Here is a 17659-nt window from a genome sequence, read left to right as displayed (position 1 = left end):
ACTCTAGCGGGATACATATATTCATTTTTTCATGTCTCTAACTTTTGCCTGGACCGCCCTTTCGGGTTTTCAATCCACCGAGACGCTCCTTTTTTCCTAAGCCGCCCTTTCGGGTTTTCAACTTAGCGAGCTATTCTGTTTTTATTTTTTAGGCGAAGTATTTCTTGACTGCATCTGAATTCACAGGACGAGTGAAATCCTCCCCATCCATAGTTGTAAGTATCAACGCACCGCCTGAAAAGGCTTTCTTAACAACATATGGACCTTCATAGTTTAAAGTCCACTTGCCCCTGGAATCGGGCGCAAAAGACAAGACTTTCTTGAGCACAAGGTCATCCTCTCAAAACACGCGAGGCTTGACCTTCTTATCAAAGGCTTTCTTCATCCTTTGCTGATATAACTGACCGTGGCACATGGCAGTCAATCTCTTCTCTTCAATCAAATTTAACTGATCATAACGACTCTGAACCCATTCAGCATCAGTCAACTTGGCTTCCATCAAGACTCTCATTGATGGGATCTCCACCTCTACTGGGAGGACAGCCTCCATGCCATAAACGAGAGAGAAAGGGGTTGCCCCTGTTGAAGTGCAGACGGATGTACAGTATCCATGCAAAGAAAATGGCAGCATCTCATGCCAATCTTTATACGTGACAACCATCTTTTAGATAATTTTCTTGATATTCTTATTAGCAGCCTCAACAGCCCCATTCATCTTGGGTCTATAAGGGGAAGAATTATGATGTGCAATCTTGAACTCACTACATAGCTCTTTCATCATTTTGTTGTTCAAGTTAGATCCATTATCTGTAATGATCTTATCTGGCACACCATATCGGCATATGAGTTGATTCTTGATAAACTTCATAACCACCTGCCTAGTCACATTTGCATATGATGCCGCTTCAACCCACTTAGTGAAGTAATCAACTGCTACGAGAATAAATCTGTGTCCATTGGATGCTTTCGGCTCTATCATGCCAATCATGTTGATTCCCCACATGGAGAAAGGCCATGGGGACGAAATCACATTCAGAAGTGTAGGAGGAATATGAATCTTATCCGCATAAATCTGACACTTATGGAATTTCTTCACATATCTGCAGCAGTCAGACTCCATTATCAGCCAATAGTAGCCTGCTCTCAACATCTTTCTAGCCATGGCATGTCCATTGGAATGAGTACCAAATGAACCCTCATGGACCTCAGTCATCAACAGGTCTACTTCGTGTCTATCCACGCATCTAAGCAGCACCATATCAAAATTTCTCTTGTAAAGCACATCACCATTGAGGTAGAAACTTCCTGATAATCTCCTCAGAGTCTTCCTATCTTTCACAGATGTCCCAGGCGGGTAAATCTGGCTCTGAAGGAAACACTTGATGTCATAATACCATGGCTTATCATCTTGTACCTCTTCTACTGCCAATACATGAGCTGGTCTACCCAAGCGCATCACAGTGATATTGGGAACTTCATTCCAAAGTCTGACTATAATCATTGAAGCAAGTGTAGCGAGAGCATCTGCCATCCGATTCTCATCTTGAGAAATATGATGGAAGTCAACCTCAGTAAAGAATGTTGAAATCCTCCTCGCATAATCCCTATATGGAATGAGGCCAGGCTGATTCGTTTCCCATTCACCTTTGATCTGATTAACAACGAGGGCCGAATCACCATACACATCAAGATGCTTAATCCTTAGATCAATGCATTCCTCCAATCCCATAATACAGGCTTCATACTCAGCCATATTATTCGTGCATTTGAAAGTTAGCCTTGCTGTAAAAGGAAAATGTGTGCCCTGAGGAGTAATAATCACTGCCCCAATACCATTTCCATATTGATTTACAGTGCCATCAAATACCATACTCCATCTGGAACCAGGCTCTGGCCCTTCATCGAGCGTAGGCTCATCATAATATTTCATTTTCAAATACAGAATCTCCTCATCTGGGAAGTCGTACTGAACAGACTGATAATCTTCAATCGACTGATGTGCCAGGTGGTCAGCCAAGATACTACCTTTAATAGCCTTCTGAGCTCGACATTCAATATCATACTCAGAAAACAACATCTACCAACGGGTAATTCTCCCTGTTAAAGTAGGTTTCTCGAAGATATACTTGATCGGATCCATTCTGGATATCAACCAAGTCGTATGATTTAACATATACTGGCGTAAGCGCTTAGCAGCCCAAGCCAAAGCGCAACATGTTTTCTCAAGCATCGAGTACCGAGACTCGCAATCAGTGAACTTCTTACTCAAATAGTAGATGGCATATTCTTTCTTTCCTGATTCGTCCTGCTGACCAAAGACGCAACCCATCGAGTCTTCAAGAACTGTCAGATACATAATCAATGGTCTTCCTTCCACAGGCGGAGACAGAATCGGAGGTTCGGACAGATACTTTTTGATACTGTCAAAAGCTTTCTGGCAATCCTCGGTCCAATCATGAGACTGATCTTTCCGGAGGAGCTTGAATAATGGTGCACATGTGGCAGTCATGTGGGATATGAATCTGGAAATGTAATTCAGGCGGCCAAGAAAACCTCGGACTTGCTTCTCAGTTTTGGGCGCAGGCATCTCTTGTATTGCTTTGACCTTGGCAGGATCAACCTCAATACCTCTTTCACTAACGATAAAGCCCAATAACTTACCGGAACGGACTCCAAATGTACACTTGTTTGGATTCAGACGAAGCTTGTACTTCCTTAAACGCTGAAAAAGCTTCAACAGGTGTTCTACATGTTCAACTTCCGTTCTCGACTTAACAATCATATCATCAACATATACCTCGATCTCCTTATGCATCATATCATGAAACAAGGTAGTCATAGCTCGTTGATACGTGGCTCTGGCGTTCTTCAAACCGAAGGGCATCACTCGATAACAGAATGTTCCCTAAGGTGTGATGAATGTTGTCTTCTCCATATCCTCGGGTGCCATTTTAATCTGATTATATCCGGAAAATACGTCCATAAATGAGAAGCCTTTGAATTTAGCTGTATTATCTACCAGCATATCAATATGTGGTAATGGAAAATCATCTTTCAGACTAGCTTTATTCAAGTCTCTATAGTCCACACACATCCGGACTTTTCCATCTTTCTTAGGCACGGGCACAATATTGGCCACCCATTAAGGATATGTAGAAGTCACCAGAAACCCCACATCAATTTGCTTCTGAACTTCTTCTTTGATCTTCACTGCCATATCAGGATGAGTTCTTCTGAGCTTTTGCTTCACAGGCACACACTCAGGCTTCAAAGGTAGGAAATGTTGCACGATATCAGTATCTAGACCAGGCATGTCTTCATATGACTAGGCGAAGACGTCGACGTATTCTCGTAGAAATTCTATCAACCCCTTCTTAACAGATTCTTCCAAGAGTGCCCCAATCTTCACTTCTCGCACACAATCTTCAGACCCCAAGTTGACTGTTTCCAGATTCTCAAGATGCGGCTGAATGATCTTCTCTTCATGCTCAAGTAGACGGGTAATCTCGTCAGGAATCTCTTCAACATCATCTTCTTCTGCCTCAAATACAGGGAATTCAAAGTTGGGAGATGGTGTTGGATCTGTTGATTCTAAGTGTTGGCAGCAATTTTGGTAAAACAAAGAGTGTTCACAAGATGTCATGTGTGATGTCTTAACATAAGATATCATATGTACCTGCTGGAGTTAAAGAACATATGCAAGCAGGATTGTTTCAGAATTCCACATGCAATGACAAGGCTTCTGATATTGGTTATACCTGCTGGAGCTTAAATGGAAGACATGTTCATGCAGGGTTGTTTCAGATGACATACACAAAGTCATGATATCTGGTATGGTTGTACCTGCTATAAAAAGAAATATGGATTATGCAGGTTTTTTCCAGGATGTCAGACCCGATGTCATGACATCCTGTACACAGAACATTCAGTATGAATGTCTGGTGTTTTGTGATTGCTCAATTAATGGCAATCATTGGATGATTGAAGATATGGCTAGCTGGCGCATTCAATCATGGATTACAACCAGATTTGCTTATTTTCCAAGGAGATCTCTACAGTTGTTATAAAAAGATTTGATTGGAAAATAGATTTAGGGTTTTCAAGATGTCCAAGTCCAGCAGATTGCTTCTATAAAAAGGGGCTTAGAAAACCTATTTGAACACACAACCAAGACTAAGCGAAATATAGAGAGAGAGCTAGGGTTTGTGTCTGTTTAGTCGTAAGACTTGTAGGTCATTGAAGTCATCTATTGATGGTTGAATTGGACTGATTTGTGGTTGTAATTTGTCACTCTAAAGCTGTTAAGCAAGAGTGTGTGTCCACTTGATCAAAGCTGTGAAGCAAGATCAAGTGTGTGTCTTCTTGATCAAAGTTGTGAAGCAAGATCAAGAGTGTGTCTTCTTGATTGAAACTATGAAGTAAAATCAAGAATTTGTAATTGAAAAGTATTTTCTTTTCACAAGGGATTATTGTTTAAAATCACGGGTGTGTGATTGTAAGGGAAGTGAGTGAGTTCTCATATCTAAGAGTGCTTAGGTAGAAATTGCACGGGTTGAGATTAGGTGAGAAAGACTGTAACTTGGTGAAGTGTACGGATAGTCTTTGAACTAATTCTATTATAGTGAATTTCCTTCCTGGCTTGGTAGCCCCCAGACGTAGGTGAGTTGCACCGAACTGGGTAAACAATTGCTTGTGTGATTTGCTTTACCATTCTGTTTTTGTTTATCCATTGTTTATAACCAGATATCAGTGTCGTGATATTACCTTCGACATCTTATATCTGATACCAGAATTTCAATTGGTTTCAGAGCAGGCATCCTGCTCTGGTTTTGGGTGAGATCTAGGGGCAATACTTTCTGGTACAATGGAGAGAGATGGAGGATCTGTTCATAGGCCACCAATTTTGGATGGTTCTAACTATGACTATTGGAAACCTAGAATGGTAGCGTTTCTGAAATCCCTTGATAACAAGGCTTGGAAAGCTGTGATAACAGGTTGGGTGCATCCTGTCATTACTAAAGAAGGAGAAGCCACCACTGAGAAGAAGCCTGAAGAACAATGGTCCAAGGAAGAGGATGATCTTTCTCTTGGAAATTCTAAAGCTTTGAATGCCATCTTCAATGGAGTGGACAAGAATATTTTCAGGCTGATAAATAACTGTGAAATAGCCAAAGAGGCTTGGGACATTCTCAAGACCACTCATGAAGGCACATCTAGGGTAAAGATGTCTAGACTTCAGCTGCTCACCTCCAAGTTTGAAAACTTAAGAATGAAAGAAGATGAAAATATTCATGAATTTTACATTAGCATTCTTGAAATTGCCAATGCCTCTAGAGCTTTGGGCGAGAAGATGTCAGATGAAAAGCTGGTAAGAAAAATATTAAGATCACTCCCCAAGAGATTTGCTATGAAAGTCACAGCCATAGAAGAATCTCAAATATGAGGGTGGATGAGCTAATTGGGTCCCTCCAAACATTTGAGATGGGAATATGTGATGGAGCTGAAAAGAAGGCCAAGAGCATAGCATTTATGTCAAACACCGAAGAGGAAGATGAGGTAGGTGGTCATGACATTGATGGAGACCTGGCAAATGAGATAGCAATGCTGGGAAAACAGTTCAACAGACTAATGAAAAAGGTAGATGTTAGAGCTAAGGGCAATGTCAAAAACATCACATCTGACATCAATAAATCCAACAGCTTTGGTAAGACCACAAAATCTGAAGAAAAGCCCAAAGAAGTTCAGTGCTATGAGTGTAATGGATATGGTCATATTAAAACTGAATGTGGGACCTACCTCAGGAAACAAAAGAGGAGCCTTGTAGCCTCTTGGTCTGATGGAAGTGAAACTGAAGAAGCTACAAATCATGTGAATGCTTTGATGGGAAGATGGGGGTCTGAGGAAGAGTCAATTGATGATGAAATATCCTTTGAAGAGCTGGGCACTACCTACAAAGAGTGGTGCCACAGAAGGGCAGGAGTGTGCAGACAAGTTGAAAGACAGAAGCAAGTGATAACTCAGCTGAAAAATGAGAAGAAAGAATATATGGAAACCATTTCAAAATTGGAAACTGAGGCTGTATTCTTGAATTCCAAACTAGATGAGATGACTAAGTATGTAAAATTGCTTAACAATGGATCTGCCACCCTAGACAAGATTCTCCAGACTGGGCAAATAACTGGAAACAAATCTGGCATTGGATTCAAGGCTGAGTGCAGTTGCAAATCAAAATCCAAACCTAAGAGCAACCATGGTAAAAGCAAACCTGAGATGTCACATCAGATGTCACAACAGCAGAAAGGGAACCATCAAAGATGGAAATGTCAATACTGTGGAAAATTTGGCCACCTGAACCCCTTCTGTTATAAGCTATATGGCTATCCTGGTCCTGTTCAGTCTCAACACCAATCTAGGTCCAAACATCACAAGACTGTCAGCAGAAAGCAATGGGCTCTTAAGACAAAGGTCACAAGTCTAATAGCCCACACTTCCCTCAGAGTCTCAGCCAAAGAAGATTGGTATTTTGACAGTGGTTGCTCCAGACATATGACTGGGAACAAAAACCTGTTAACTGAACTTCATCCTCATGCCATGAGTTATGTCACATTTGGTGATGGTGCAAAAGGGGAAATCAAGGGAATGGGTAGGCTGGATTGCCCTGGAGTTCCTGACCTTGATGATGTTCTACTTGTTAAGGGGTTAACTGCTAATCTTATAAGCATCAGTCAACTATGTGATCAAGGTCTGAATGTAAACTTCACAAAAACTGAATGTCTGATTACTAACAAAGAAAATAAAGTAATCATGAAGGGAGTTAGGTCCAAAGACAACTGATCCATGTGGAGCTCTCAAGAAACTGGATACTCTTCAATGTGTACCTTAGCCAAAGAAGAAGAAGTGAAGATATGGCATCAAAGATTGGGCCATCTGCACCTGAAAGGTATGAAGAGAATCATTTCAGTAGAAGCAGTTAGAGGAATTCCCAACTTAAAGATTGATGAGGGAAAAATCTGTGGAGAATGTCAGATTGGGAAACAGACAAGGATGTCACACCAGAAGCTCAGACATGACACAACTACCAAAGTCCTGGAACTACTTCATATGGACTTAATGGGACCCATGCAGGTAGAAAGCCTTGGTGGTAAGAAATATGCATATGTGGTGGTGGATGATTTCTCCAGATACACCTGGATCAATTTTATAAGAGAAAAATTTGATGTGTTTGAAGTCTTTAAGGAGCTGTGTCTGAAACTTCAAAGGGAAAAAGAAAGTCCTGTTATCAAAATTAGAAGTGATCATGGAAAGGAGTTTGAGAACAACAAATTTGCTGAATTTTGTTCTTCAGAAGGAATTCATCATGAGTTCTCATCTCCCATCACTCCCCAGCAAAATGGTGTGGTGGAAAGAAAAAATAGGACTCTGCAAGAATCAGCCAGAGCTATGATTCATGCTAAGAAGTTACCCTATCATTTTTGGGCTGAAGCCATGAACACAGCCTGCTATGTCCACAATAGAGTGACATTAAAGAAAGGGACTCCCACAACTCTCTATGAAGTCTGGAAAGGAAGAAAACCTACAGTAAAATACTTCCATGTATTTGGTAGCAATTGCTATATCTTAGTTGATCGTGAGCAAAGAAGGAAGATGGATCCCAAAAGTGATGAAGGAATATTTTTGGGCTATTCAAGAAACAGCAGAGCCTACAGGGTCTTCAATTCTAGAACTAATGTGTTGATGGAATCCATTAATGTAGTGGTTGATGATCAACAAATTGATGTCACAAACGATGTCGAGACATCTCTGAATGATTCTCCAGCTGACTCCTCAGACAAGAATAAGGAAGAAGAACCACCTCAAGCTGAACCTGAAGATGACAAAATCAACAAGGGACCCTCTATCAGAATTCAGAAGGATCATCCCAAAGACCTTATCATAGGAGACCCAGATATAGGAGTCACTACTAGATCAAGAGAAGTAATCTCACATGGCTGCTTTGTGTCAAAGATTGAACCTAGAAATATCAAGGAAGCCTTGACTGATGAGTTCTGGATCAATCCCATGCAAGAAGAGTTGGGTCAATTCAAAAGGAATGAAGTATGGGAATTGGTTCCTAGACCTGAAGGAGTAAATGTCATAGGTACAAAGTGGGTATACAAGAATAAATCTGATGAACAAGGGGTTGTTACTAAAAATAAAGCTAGATTGGTAGCTCAAGGATATACTCAAGTTGAAGGAGTTGACTTTGATGAAACTTTTGCTCCTGTAGCTCGCCTTGAGTCCATTAGATTACTGCTTGGAGTGGCATGTATTCTGAAATTCAAACTGTTTCAGATGGATGTAAAAAGTGCCTTTCTAAATGGCTACCTAAATGAAGAAGTATATGTTGAACAACCTAAAGGCTTCACAGATCCAAACCTTCCAAAACATGTGTACAGATTGAAGAAAGCCCTCTATGGGTTAAAACAAGCTCTCATGGCTTGGTATGAGAGGCTCACAGTGTTCCTCACTGACAATGGATACAGGAAAGGAGGTATTGACAAAACTCTGTTTGTGAAGATTGAAGGAGGGAAACTCATGGTGGCACAAATATATGTAGATGACATAGTATTTGGTGGAATGTCAGAGCAGATGGTTGAACACTTTGTTAGACAAATGCAATCTGAGTTTGAGATGAGCCTTGTTGGAGAACTGACTTACTTTCTTGGGCTACAAGTCAAACAGATGGAAGACTCTATCTTTTTATCTCAAAGCAAGTATGCCAAGAACATTGTGAAGAAGTTTGGCATGGAGAATGCAAGCCATAAAAGAACTCCTGCTCCTACACATGTAAAAATCTCCAAAGATGAAAATGGTGTCAGTGTAGATCAAAGCCTATACAGAAGCATGATAGGCAGTTTTCTATATCTCACAGCAAGTAGACCTGACATTGCATTTTCGGTTGGTGTGTGTGCTAGATATCAAGCTGAACCAAAAGTCAGTCACATAAACCAAGTAAAGAGAATACTAAAATATGTCAATGGCACCAGTGACTATGGGATGTTATATACTCATGGATCTGGATCTATGTTGACTGGATACTGTGATGCAGACTGGGCTGGAAGTGCTGATGATAGGAAGAGCACATCAGGAGGATGTTTCTTCTTAGGAAACAATCTGATTTCATGGTTCTGCAAGAAACAGAACTGTGTATCTCTATCCACTGCTGAAGCTGAGTACATAGCAGCGGGAAGTAGTTGTTCTCAACTGGTCTGGATGAAACAAATATTGTCTGAATACAATGTCACACAAGAAGTCATGACATTATACTGTGATAACCTGAGTGCTATAAATATTTCCAAGAATCCTATTCAACACAGCAGGACAAAGCACATTGATATCAGGCATCACTTCATCAGAGAACTTGTGGAAAAGAAGATCATAGCACTGGAGCATGTTCCTACAGAGAGGCAATTAGCTGACATATTCACAAAAGCTTTGGATGCCAATCAATTTGAATGTTTAAGAGGAAAATTGGGGATATGTGTGTATGAGAATCTATAGCAATCAAAGGAGTCTGTGGTTAGTTCTCACAAAAAGAGTATGGAGTTTTGTGAGGTATGGTGTAGTGAAAGATGTGATGGGTGTGAAGATGCTATGAGATTTGCTCACCTTTGGTCAATTTTGACTAAAAAGGGGGAGAAGTGTTGTTATGGAAGCAGTTGTGGAGAGATGTGTGTGGCTGGACAGAAGGACAACTATTATTGGAAAAGGTGCACAGGTGTTAAAACAGAATGTTTTTGTTGCAGATGTCAAACAGGATTTCTGAAAGAGGTGCACAGGTGCTGATGTTGAAGCAGGTGCTGATGTTGAAGCAGATGTCAGTATGACATTCTGGCTGGTACAGGTGCTGGAGTTACATTAGCTGTTATTTGGTGAATGCACAGATTTAGGGGGAGAAGAAGTACCCTTGTGCACTGTGCATTTGTGTGTCTTACTAGTTGCATCCATAACTAGTAATTCTGTTGTTGTTGCACAGATTTAGGGGGAGGAGAAGTACCCTTGTGCATGTGTGTATTACTAGTAGCCATAGCTAGTAATTGTTTTTGCTTCTGCTGCTGATTAAACTACTGTTAAGTTGTTTAACTGCTGATAGTTTGCCTTGTGAACAAAAAGACAGATATATGTTTTAGCCAAAATTTGCCAAAGAGGGAGTTTGTTGATTCTAAGTGTTGGCAGCAATTTTGGTAAAACAAAGAGTGTTCATAAGATGTCATGTGTGATGTCTTAACATAAGATATCCTATGTACCTGCTGGAGTTAAAGAACATATGCAAGCAGGATTGTTTCAGAATGCCACATGTAATGACAAGGCTTCTGATATTGGTTGTACCTGCTGGAGCTTAAATGGAAGACATGTTCATGCAGGATTGTTTCAGATGACATACACAAAGTCATGATATCTGATATGGATGTACCTGCTATAAAAAGAAATATGGATTATGCAGGATTTTTCCAGGATGTCAGACCCGATGTCATGACATCCTGTACACAGAACGTTCAGTATGAATGTCTGGTGTTTTGTGATTGCTCAATTAATGGCAATCATTGGATGATTGAAGATATGGCTAGCTGGCGCATTCAATCATGGATTATAACCAGATTTGCTTATTTTCCAAGGAGATCTCTACAGCTGTTATAAAAAGATTTGATTGGAAAATAGATTTAGGGTTTTCAAGATGTCCAAGCCCAGCAGATTGCTTCTATAAAAAGGGGCTTAGAAAACCTATTTGAACACACAACCAAGACTGAGCGAAATATAGAGAGAGAGCTAGGGTTTGTGTCTGTTTAGTCGTAAGACTTGTAGGTCATTCAAGTCATCTATTGATGATTGAATTGGACTGATTTGTGATTGTAATTTGTCACTCTAAAGCTGTTAAGCAAGAGTGTGTGTCCACTTGATCAAAGTTGTGAAGCAAGATCAAGTGTGTGTCTTCTTGATCAAAGCTGTGAAGCAAGATCAAGAGTGTGTCTTCTTGATTGAAACTGTGAAGTAAAATCAAGAATTTGTAATTGAAAAGTATTTTCTTTTCACAAGGGATTGTTGTTTAAAATCACGGGTGTGTGATTGTAAGGGAAGTGAGTGGGTTCTCATATCTAAGAGTGCTTAGGTAGAAATTGCACGAGTAGAGATTAGGTGAGAAAGACTGTAACTTGGTGAAGTGTACGGATAGTCTTTGAACTAATTATATTATAGTGAATTTCCTTCCTGACTTGGTAGCCCCCAGACGTAGGTGAGTTGCACCGAACTGGGTAAACAATTGCTTGTGTGATTTGCTTTACCATTCTGTTTTTGTTTATCCATTGTTTATAACCAGATATCAGTGTCGTGACATTACCTTCGACATCTTATATCTGATACCAAAATTTCAGGATCATTATGTTCAATGGGTTTGATCAACCTGCATAATGATTTTGGATATAAAAGAAGCTTTTAGAATTCAAACAAGGCAAATCATTATGCAGATGAAAAGATTGATTTTATTCTTATTTTTAGGGTTTTATGTGATCACAAATTTCATGCAAAAAGCAAAAAGGGAAAATAATTGGAAAAACAAACATTTAACATGAATTTATTGAATGAAAATATCATTGCATTTATGCGCCAACAATGTCATCACTTCTCCTTTTGGCATGGGAGAAGGGTTTTTAAACACAATGAACATTACTTTGACTTATGGATAACTAATGGAATATCCACAACGACCCAATTATTGCAGATCCCTCTAGGGATGACGAAATGTCCAGAATCCTCTTCGTCCTCCTCCAAAACGGCAACAACCTCTTCGTCTTGACCAACGTGGATGAAACCACCACTCTTGAACAGACCTTGCTCTTTGAAGACCCCAAAAGAATAGTTTATACCAGCCCGGGACTTGTTGTCTTCCAACTTAATCATTTGCCCCAAACCGGAAGTTGCACCATGCTCAATGGCCAACTTCGCATCTTTGTAGGAAGCAAATGAGGGAATTCTCTTCTCAACCGGATCAGCAATGGATAAAGCTTGGAAAGGAGTTCCAACTTCATCCTCAGCATCTATATACGAGAAGGAAGACAAATGGCTAACCAAGAGAGCCTTTTCTCCCCCTACCACCACCAGCTTCTTATTCTTCACAAATTTCAATTTCTAGTGTAGGGTGGATGTTGTAAGACCCCAATTTTGACCCTAAGATCCCTCATGACATTATAACATTGCATTTGCATTGCCTCAAGGATCATAAGCATCTTGGTTCCTTTTGCCTTTGGGTGGGACCTCTTGTGAGTGGTTTGAGATCACCAAGCATGTTTGAATTGTATATTATTGCTTTTCTTATTTTGTTTACTAACCAAAAGCATAAAAATATGTCACTAACATCTTTTGTTTGTAGCTTGAGCAATCACAAGGTCAAAAGCTTCAAGGAGATCATGGGTGCAATGATACGGTCAAGAGGAGATGAAGACAAGCATGGTATTGGTTCCCAAAGCTTTCATCCATCAAATGTGCCTCCCTAGTATCTCAATTCATCATTTTGATCAAAGCAAGTCAAAGGGTTTGAGGTTTGTTCCCCAAAGAAACCCTAATTCATCTGTGTACCACAATGTCTTGCTCTTGAAGCAATCTCAGCCCATGGTCAAATACAATCAAGGGAACTTCTTTAATTCATCATTTCATGCATATTTGAACTTATTTGAGTCTCCTCAATCATCAATTCATCAAGATATGAGTCATGGACTTGAGAAGTTGATCAGTCAATTCATCTGACTATTTTGAAATGCACTGAGACCCAACTTTTTATGTGTTGGTCAAATGGAGATGATCCCAAAATAAAAAATGTTCTTAAGTACAATATGGACAACTTTCATGTTCATCAAAAATTGATTTGAAGCTTTGAAGGTCATCTCCCATTCCAAGACATTATAGGTCATTTTGACTGAAACCCTAATTTTGGGTCAACTTCCCAAGGACATAATTCATTCATTTTTTATGATTTTGAGGTGGGATAAAATGCATTGGAAAGCTTAATATGTTTACTTCAAATGTTATGTTGAACAAAATTTCAAAATCTCAAAGGAAATACATGTGATAATGCAAAACATTATAGGTCACTTTGGACCAAATGCATTGAAAAGCAAAAAAGTCCAGCTTCAAGTGCCCATAACTCTTTCATCAAAAATCCAAATGATGCAAAATCTATGTCCATTTTGATTGTCTTGAAAATATATACAACTTTGATGTTGGAGGTTTTTTTATTTGGGGCTTGCATCATCAAAACAGAAGGGCTTGAACATTGGCCAAATTTAGAAACTTTGCTTTACATGTTTTGCACCTTGCACTTTAAACTCCAATTTCACCAATTTCTACACTTCAAATGGATTTTTTCCCAACATAACAATTGTTCCTTACATCAAAACCTTTCCAACCATTTCTCACATGCTCATGTTTGGATTTGGCAATTGGCATTTTCGAAGAGGAGAAGTTTTTGGTTCAATTATGCATAACACATCAAAACTCCATGCACAAGCCATTTCACTCCAAACTATGCGTCCAAATCATCTCACATTCATTTCAGATTGCATTTGGCATTGAATTTGGGCCTTTTGCATGATCATGCAAGCCCATGCAATGAATATCCAATTTCATGCACACGACTTTGATCACACTTGCCTTGCCTCTCCATCTATAAATAAGAGCTCTATTCCATTCAAATTCCATCCATGAATCAACCTGAAATGCTGCTGAACTGAAAACCTAACCTCTCACCAAAGGAGCTATTTCACTTTTCTTCAATTTTTTCAGATCTAAAATTCAACTACATCTGGTTGAATCTTTGGATCTAAAGCTCCTAGACCTTCATCCTTTAGTCCATTGCACTTATGTTTTATTAAAGGAAGCAAGGAAGCAAGCTCAAATCTCCAGAATCCAAGGTTGTTCTTCAAGTGGTTTTTTCTTCGAATCTCACCAATTATTGATCTATTTGCTTGGATATTGTGTTGGCTGAAGTCCTCTTCATTGAGGCAATTGTTTTGAATGCTCAATTGTTGAAATCCATGAAGTTCACTTGAACACCATAGAATTTCCATCTCCGATTTCTCTCAATATAGAGAGCTAGAGTGGAATTGAGTGGTACAGGGATGATGTACATCATCCCAGCTTTCCAATGATGTATGGATCGTGCATTTTAATCAAGTTTTAAAAACCTGCAAATTTTGGCCGGACGGTGAGTCTCACCGGAGAAGACGGTGGTTTCCACCACCGTCCCCACATGGATGAGTCCATGGCCATTGGATCCTTTGACTCTGATCTAATCTCAGCGCTCCATTTGATTGACTTCATTTAATGCCATGTGTGATGTTGTTGACTCAAATACACCATGCGCGCGCGTCTCCCTGCCTTCAGATATGCCACGTCAATTAATGTATCCAGATCTGACGCCTCTGGATTTTTGGCATATCTTATTTTCTGATTTTATTTCTTTTATTTCCATTATTTTCAAAAATTCATATCTTCTTCATTTTAAATCCAAAAATTATGGGACCAATTGCATTCTTCTCCAAATAACTTCTAGTTTCTAATTTTGATTTTAATATTTTTTATTTTGTCATTTGATATTTTTTGTGAATTTTCTCTTTTCTGGTTATTTTTAATTCATTTTAAATAGTTCTTGATATTCAAAAAATGCAAAAATATTTTCCTAACCTATTTGAATGATGATGAACCTATGAAAAATATTCTCATCAATTTTTTAATTGATTTGAGATTTATTTGAGATTTATTTGAGATTTTAGTTCAATTAGGTTATTTTTATTCATTTTTAATTAATTAAAAATAGTTTCTGACTTTTAAAAATGCTGAAATTTTTTGTCAAACTTTGTTTGACCTTATTGAACTTAGGATAAATCACTTGGACCTTTCAAGGTTGATTTGAAGTGATTTTGAAGTTTGACCTTTCTTTTATTTTTAATTCAAGTTTATTTTAATATTAAAAATGCCAAAAATATTTTGTTTATTGTTTAACCTCCAATCTTCATCTCATTTCTGATTTCTCATTGTTTGACTTTGACTTTCAATGTCATTTGGTCAACACACATGGATTGGTACATTTTATTCACCTTATGCATTTTATTCTTTCCATTTCCTTCTCCATTATTCATCATCTTCTTCTTCTTCTTCTTTTTCTTTTTTGATCAATGAGTTAAAGGTTGATAAGTTAGAATTGATTAGGGAGCTTTACCTTCCTTGATTCAAATCTAATTCATCTTGATCAATTGATCAAGTGAATGGCTTTGCATTAAGGATAGGTTATTTCCTAAATCATGCAAAAGACGTAAACCAATACAAGATCAATTCTCTTCTTCTTTTTGTCATGGCAAGTTGTTGGAACTTGGTTCACTAATCAAGACTTCTAACTTGTGTTGTTGCCTACATTATTATTGACCGGCCTCAGATAGTTGTGACTTCTACATAAGTCCAATTACGATTGCTTAACATAGCGCTAAATTTGCCTTATGGCACACTAACTACTAACACTAACCATTAACCATTAACATTTACTTTTTGCTCTTTACTTTTATGCAATTTACTATTCTTACACATATTATCCATTTGCTTTTTCCCTTTGCTCACTTGAGCACATGTTTATGTTAATGCAATTTACCTTTTGCTCACTTGAGTACATAATTGTGTATATATTATTGTGCTTGTGTTTTGTTTTGATTGTTGAGAACCAAATGCAAAGAAATGGACAAATGGACTTAGTTTCTAGGACATTTCCCTATGCAAAAATTGGAGTAAAAGGACCGTAATGTTGAAGACGACCATGAAGGACACAACCTCTAAACTCACTCTTGTCCATTCTTGATTTGCTTCATAAAACTCTTTGATGTGTGTGTTCTTGTGCTAGGGATTCCACCTTGATCCAAATTTGAGGAACCATTTCCATGAGCTTCTAAGAGAAAGAATCACAAGATGCCTTGAAGAGCCTTCCAAGAGTTCATTTGATTGATGGTTGCTTGAGCCTACTATTATTGTGATTGCTTATTCCAAAGGATGGGAGCTACTTGGATCATCCATATGATCTCAAGAGAGGAACTCCTTTTGTGGTTTTGTTCTTATCCCTCACCTCTTGCATGCTTAGGACTTTAGCCCTTCTTCTTCTTCTCTCCACTCTAACCCAAGCCAAAACTTTTTGTGCAAACATTTAACACTTGTTTTCAACATTAGAAACCTAAGCCTTATGCTTTTGATTTTCAAACTTTCTTTTCATAATACTTATTTTGAATTGAATCTTGAAGTCAACTGTGACCATTTTTGTACATATTTTTCATTGGTAAATATAACCCATTCAAATGCTTTTGTGGTTTCAATGGCCACTTTCTAAACTTTTTTAATAACCTTTAGCTATTAGGTTTGAGTTATCTTTGTGGTAGATGTAATACTCACCTATATCCTTAGTGATGGACAATGAGTCTTCCATGCTTATTATAGGGTTAACCCCTCACTAGCATGTTGAAGCTATCCTCACATGGTGGATTTGTGGTTTTTGGTTGAGTTTTCTCCCTTTGATAACAAAAGACCTTAAGGCTTTTGGACCAATCAATTCACCAACTCATTTTGAGATTTTTACCCCAAACTACGAGGTTTTGATCCTAATCTTTTTTAAGATGGTACGTAGGCAATGTGTTCATCCATCCAAACACAAAAAATGTAAATAAACTTGTATATTCTCTTCTCATCTCTTCAATCATGTTTGCACAAACAAATTTTCACAAAACAACAACCTTACAACAAGTATGAAAAGGGCTCCCTAGGAGTACCTAGGATGTTTTGGGTGCCTAACACCTTCCCATTGTATAACCAACCCTCTTACCCAGATCTCTGTCTCTTTTACTAGTTTTTGATTTGATAAAACTTTTAGGTTTTTGTTCGCTTTCTAACCATTCCTTTGGATAAATAGAAGTGCGATGGCGACTCGACTTGTATGATTTACCTTAGATTTAGTCAATATCTCTAATGGTAACGAATACCCCGCTACAGAAAAGTGGCGACTTCACTGGGGACATTTGCCTAGTGGGTTTGCCTACTTTTCATACTTGTTGTATTGTATTGTTTTGTGACATATTTTTGTGCAATTTGGGATTACTGTATTGTATGTGATGATTGAATTGCTTGAATATTAATTCCTTGTATGCTTGGTGATCTCTGTGAGATGAGTTATATACCCGAACTCGAGTGCCCTTAGGATAGGAGAATGGCATAGTCTTGTTGACTTGTGTGGAGTTATTCCTTAGCAAGTTGACTTGCAAGTCCATTCACTTGGTGGAGGTCATGTTGGGATCAATAATGTCACACGAGTAGTTGTGGTTAGACATTACTCTTTCCAATATAGACCTTAGAAGCCAAGGACCTTAGTTTACCAAGCCCATCTTGGCCTATTCTTAGGATGTAGTGTGAAAGTCGTTCAAGTGTAAGATTTGATACGATTGTTACGCGATACTACACTCATAAGAGTCTCTCTTGAGAATATTTTTGGAATACGAGTAGTCGTTTCTCCGATAATATCCGAAAGATGGGATGATGACTATGGGAACCTCTTGTAGAACATGTTTGGCAGGTTTAAACCCTAGTACACTCCCTTTGGGTGGTT

Source organism: Lathyrus oleraceus, chromosome 7 (genome assembly GCF_024323335.1).
Source record: "Lathyrus oleraceus cultivar Zhongwan6 chromosome 7, CAAS_Psat_ZW6_1.0, whole genome shotgun sequence".
In the NCBI taxonomy this organism is placed as follows: domain Eukaryota; kingdom Viridiplantae; phylum Streptophyta; class Magnoliopsida; order Fabales; family Fabaceae; genus Lathyrus; species Lathyrus oleraceus.
The sequence above is the reverse complement of the archived record's forward strand: the minus strand, read 5'-3'. Positions refer to the sequence as shown.